A 6,381-nucleotide genomic window follows, 5' to 3' on the forward strand; every position below is an offset into this window, starting at 1 on the left:
GAGTTCCAGGACAGGCACCAAAACTACACAGAGAAACCCTGTCTCAGAAAAATAAAAAGAAGCAAACTCACCCAGGAGGAATAGACATCACGAAATAATCAAATTGAGAGCTGAATCAATAAAATAGAAACAAAGAGAACAATACAAATAATCAATGAAACAAAGAGTTGATTTTTTTGAGAAAATCAAGAAGATAGAAAAGCCCTTATCCAAACTAATCAAAAGGCAGAGAAAGCATCCAAATAAACAAACAAAAAAATGAAAAGAGAGACATAACAACAATGAGGAAATCCAGAGAATCATCAGTTCATACTTCAAAAACCTCTACTCCACAAAATTGGAAAATCTCAAAGAAATGGACAATTTTATTGATAGGCTCCACATACCAATGTTAAATCAAGACCAGATAAACTATTTAAATAGACCAATAACCCTTAAGGAAATAGAAACAGTCATTAAAAGACTCTCAACCAAAAAAAAAAAAAATAGCCCAGCATCAGATGGTTTCAATGTAGAATTCTACCAGATTTTCAAAGAAGAGTTAATATCAATACTTTTCAAATTGTTTCACAAAATAGGAACAGAAGGAACACTAACACATGCCTTTTACGATGCTACAGTTACTCTGATTCCCAAGCCAAACAAAGATGCAACAAAGAAAGAGAATTACAGACCAATCTCCCTCATGAACATTGATGCAAAAATACTCAATAAAATATTGGCAAACTGGCTCTAAGAATACATCAAAAAATTGTCCATCATGATCAAGTAGGCTTCATCCCAGAGATGCAAGTATGGTTCAACATATGAAAATCTGTCAATGTAATACACCATATAAACAAACTGAAAGAAAAAAAAAACACATGATAATTTCATTAGATGCTGAAAAGTCCTTTGACAAAATCCAATACTCCCTTCATGGTAAAGGTCTTGGAGAGATCAGGAATACAAGTATCATACTTAAACATAATAAAGGCAATTTACAGCAAACCAACAGCCAACATCAAATTAAATGGAGAGAAACTAAAAGCAATTCCACTAAATCAGGAGCAAGACAAAGCTGCCCACTCTCCTCATGTTTATTCAATATAGTACTTGAAGTTCTAGCTAGATCAGTAAGACAACAAAAGGAGAACAAGGGAATACAAATTGGAAAGGAAGAAGTCAAACTTTCACTCTTTGCAGATGATATAATAGTATATATAAGTAACCCCAACAATTCTACCATGGAAATCTTACAGCTGATAAACACCTTCAGTAATGTGGCAGGATACAAAAGTAACTTAAAAAAATCAGTAACCCTTCTATATACAAATCATAAATGGGCTGAGAAAGGAATCAGAGAAACATCACCCTTTACAATAGCCACAAATAAAGTAAAACACCTTGGAGTAACTCTAACTAAGCAAGTGGAAGATCTGTATGACAAGAACTTTAAGTCCCTGAAAAAAGAAATTGAAGAAGATATCAGAAAATGGAAAGATCTCCCATGCTAATGGATAGGCAGGATTAACATAGTAAAAATGCCAGTCTTACAAAAAACAATCTATAGATTCAATGCAATCCCCATCAAATTCCCAATAAAATTCTTCACAGACCTGGAAAGAACAATAGTCAACTTCATTTGGAAAAAGAGAAAGCCCAGGATAGCTAAAAGAATCCTGTACAACAAAGCTACCTCTGGAGGCATCGCTATCCCTGACATCAAGCTCTACTATAGAGCTATAGTAATACAAACAGCTTGGTATTAGTGGAAAAAACGACATGTGGACCAATGGAATCAAATTGAAGACCCTGACATTAATCCACACACCTATGAATACCTGGTTTTTGACAAAAAAGCCCATGCTGTACAATGGAAAAAAGAAAGCATCTTCAACAAATGGTGCTGGCATAATGACAATATGTAGAAGATTGCAAATAGATCCGTATCTATAACCATGCACAAAACTCAATTCCAAGTAGATCAAAGACCTCAATATAAATCCAGCTACACTGACTCTGATAGAAGAGAAAGTAGGAAGTTCTTGAACACATTGGCACACAAGACCACTTCCTAAATATAACACCAGTAGCACAGACATTGAGAGCAAAATTCCATTAATGAGACCTCCTGAAACTGAGAAGCTTCTGTAAGACAAAGGACACAGAAAATAAGACAAAACAACAGCCTACAGAATGGGAAAATATCTTCACCAACCCCACATCTGACAGAGGGCTGATCTCCAAAATATATAAAGAACTCAAGAAACTAGACATCAAAATAACAAACATCCCAATTAAAAAATGGGCTACAGAGCTAAACAGAGAATTCTCAAAGGAAGAATTTCAAATGGCCAAAAGACATTTGAGGAATTGCTCAGCATCCTTAATCATCAAGAGATGCAAATCAAAATGACTCTGAAATACCACCTTACACCTGTCAGAATGGCCAAGATCAAAAGCACTGAAGACAGCTTATGTTGGAGAGGATGTAGAGCAATGGGAACACTCAGCTACTGTTGGTTGGAGTGAAAACCTGTGCAGCTACTTTGGAAATCAGTATGGTGGTTTCTCAGATAATTGGGAATCCGTCTACCTCAAAACCCAACTATACTACTCTTGGTCATATACCCAAGGAATGCTCAATCATACAACAGAGAAACATGCTCAACTATGTTCATAGCAGTATTATTTGTAATACCCAGAACCTAGAAACAAGCTAGATGCCCCTCAACTGAAGACTAGATTAAGAAAATGTGGTACATATACACAATGGAGTACTACTCAACAGAGAAAAACAATGACATCATAAAATTTGCAGGCAAATGAATGGAACTAGAAAATATCATCCTGAGTGAGGTAATCCAGACTCAGAAGGACAAACATGATATATACACACTTATAGGTGGATACTAGAGGTAAAGCAAAGAATAACCAGACAACAACTCACAACTCCAGAGAAGCTAGCTGACAAGGAAGACTCAAAGAGGGATGCATAGATCACCCTGTGAAGGGGAAATAAATGAGATCTCTGTGAGTGAACTGGGAATGGGGGTGGGCAATGGAGGGTACAGGATGGCGAATAGAAGATGAGGGAATGAGATGGTCAAGCTGGGACAGAAATGGAGTGGGAAAGCAATGAGAGAGATACCATGATAGACAGAGACATCGTGGGGAGAAAGAAAACTGGTGCTAGGGAAATTGCCAGGAATCCTCCAGGATGTCCGCAGCTTGGACCACTAGAAATAGTGGAGAGGGTGCCTGAACTGAACTGGCTTGCCCCAGTGATCAGATTGGTGAATACCCTAAGTCTTATCACAGAACTTTTCTCCAATGACTGATGGAGGCAGATGCAGAGATCCACAGCCAAACACCAGGTAGAGCTCCAGGAGTCCAGTAGGAGAGAGAGGTGAGGGATTCTATGAGCAAGTGCATCAGGATCATTATGGGGAAACCTACAGAGATGACCCAACCATACTGGTAGGAACTCATGAAAGTTGGATCAAAGACTGTGGAGCCTGCATGGGACTGGACTAGGCCTTCTGCATGGCAAGACAGTTGTGTAGCTTGATCTGCCTTGGGCACCCCCTGGCAGTAGGATCAGAATCCATCTCTGGTGCATGAGCAGGCTTTTTGGAGCCCACTACCTATGATGGGACACCCTGTACAAACTTGAGGCAGGGGAAAGGGCTTGGACTTGCTTCTACTGAATGTGCCTCCCCATGAGAGTCCTTGCCTTGTTGGTGGGGGGGAGTTAGGTTTGGGTTGGGGGAAGGCTGGAGGGCAGGAGGAGGGTAGAGGAGGATCTTTGACTAGTGTGTAAAATGAATGAAAATTTTTTCTTAATAAAAAATGTCCTCTGCTATTTCTTTTTGTTTGTCTTTGTGGTTTAGTGGTTCTCACTGTTGACAAAGTTTCTTTTTTTCTGCTTTCTACTGTGTGTCTACTCTTCTAATGACTTAAATGATTTTATATATTTTCATTTGTTACACTTCTAGAATAAATATCTTTGAAAAGACTTGTCTATTGGTGATGAATTCCATCCGTATTTGTTTTGAAAATTATTTGCCCTTCTTTTTGTTACTTTGCTAAAGTATTGTTGAGTAGAAATTTTTATTGAAAATTTTTATTTATGGCTCTATTTAATGTTGATTCATAAGGTTTCTGCTAAAATATTCTTTTAGTCAAATTTGAGGTTTTTTAGTATAATCTGGTACATTTTCTTACTCTTTACCTTGGGCTTTTGATAGGTTGACTATGATACTCACTGCAGAGACCTCTTCTGACAAATTTATCTGGAGTACATTGGCCTACTTCAATCAGAAAAATAATATTCTTCACTTCTATCAACCATCAAACTTTCACTATTATTTCATTTTATATGATTCCTATATTTTCCCTTGTCTATGTGTATAAATACTTGAAATTTGAAACACTTGATGATGTCCACAAATTTTACAGACTATCTTTAATTTTTTTGTTTTGTTTCTTTGCTTGTTATCCATCTGATTCAGAAATTTCTGTCTTCAAGATAAGAAATTATTTCTTTTCTTGGTTTTATCTCTTGCTAAAACTCTCAGTTGTATTTTTTAAAGTTTAATTTAGTGAGCTCATCATTTATAAGATTTTCTGTTAGGTTCTTTTTCACAATGCTGCCCTTGATGAATGTCCCATTCATATTATTAGTTGTTTTCATGGAATTTCTTGTCTTTTTTATTTTATAATTTAATTTAATTTTACATATCAGCCATGAGTTCCCCTGTCCTCCCTCCCCCCCAACTCACCCCCCATTCTCATCTCCTCCAGGGCAAAGACTCCCCTGGGAATTCAGCTCAACCTGGTAGATTCAGTCCAGGGAGGTCCAATCCCCTCCTCCCAGGCTGAGCAAAGTGTCCATGCATAAGTCCCGGGTTCCAAACAGCCAGCTCATGTACTAAAGACATGAGCTGCCTGGGTGCCTCCCAAACAGTTCAAGCTAATCAACTGTCTCACTTATCCAGAAGGCCTGATCCAGTTGGGGGCTTCTCAGTTACTGGTTCATAGTTCATGTGTTTCCATTAGTTTGGCTATTTGTCCCTGTGCTTTTTCCAATCATGGTCTCAAAAATTCTCGTTCATACAATCCCTCCTCTTTCTTGCCAATTGGACTCCTGGAGCTCCACAAGGGGGCCTGGCTGTGGCTCTTTGCATCCGCTTCCCTCAGTGACTGGATGTGATTTCTAGCATGACATTTAGGGTGTTTGGCCATCCTATCACCAGACTATGTCAGTTAGTGCTTTCTCTCTACCATTGCCAGTAGTCTACAGTGGAGGTATCTTTGTGAATTGCTGGGGATCTCTCTAGCTCTTTGCTTCATCCTATTCTCATGTGGTCTTCATTTATCATGGTCTGTTATTCCTTGTTCTCCTTCTGTGTTCTTATCCAGCTGGGATCTCCTGCTCCCCTAAGCTCTCTTTCCCTTGAATCTTGCCCTTCGTTACCCCAACTCATGTCCAGGATGTTCATGTAGATCTCATCTGTTTCTCTGTCATTGGGTGTCCTTGTGTCTTTCTTAGGGTCCTGTTTTCTAGATAGCCTCCCTGGAGTTGTGAGTAGCAGTCTAGTCATTTTTGTTTTACATCTAGTATCCTACTATGAGTGAGTACATAACATGTTTGTCCTTCTGAGTCTGGGTTACCTCACTCAGGATGATTTTTTCTAAATCCATCCATTTGCCTGCAAACCTCATGATGTCACTGTCTTTCTCTGCTGAGTAGTACTCCATTGTGTATATGTACCACATTTTCTTCATCCATTCTTCAGGTGAAGGGCATCTCGGTTGTTTCCAGGTTCTGGCTATTACAAACAATGCTGATATGAACATAGCTGAGCAAATGCCCTTGTGGTATGATTGAGCATTCCTTGGGTATATGCTCAAGAGTGGTATAGCTGGGTCTTGGGGGAGATGGATTCCCAATTTCCTAAGAAAGCACTGCAGTGGGATGTTCTGTATGTCAAATGTGTTGCTCTGATTGGTTAAAATAAATAAAGTGCTGATTGGCCAGTAGCCAGGCAGAAAGGATAGGGTAGGCTGGACAAGGAGGAGGAGAATTCTGGGAAGTGAAGGCTGAGAGAGACACGGCCAGCCATGGCCATGACAAGAGATAAGGTACTGGTAAGCCATGAGCTATGTAGCAAAGATTAATATATAGATTAATAGAAATGGGCTAAATAAGAGTAAGAAATAGACAATGGTAGGCCAGAGCTAATGGCCAAGCAGTTTAAATAATATAAATGTCTGTGTGTTTATTTTACAAGTGGGTTGTTGGACTAAGAGGGCTTGGTGGCACCTGGAGAGAAGCTCTCCAACTATAAAGCACCATATTGATTTCAAAAAAATATATGTCATTGAAAATTATTA

This window comes from Onychomys torridus, chromosome 1 (assembly GCF_903995425.1).
Source record: "Onychomys torridus chromosome 1, mOncTor1.1, whole genome shotgun sequence".
Classification (NCBI taxonomy): domain Eukaryota; kingdom Metazoa; phylum Chordata; class Mammalia; order Rodentia; family Cricetidae; genus Onychomys; species Onychomys torridus.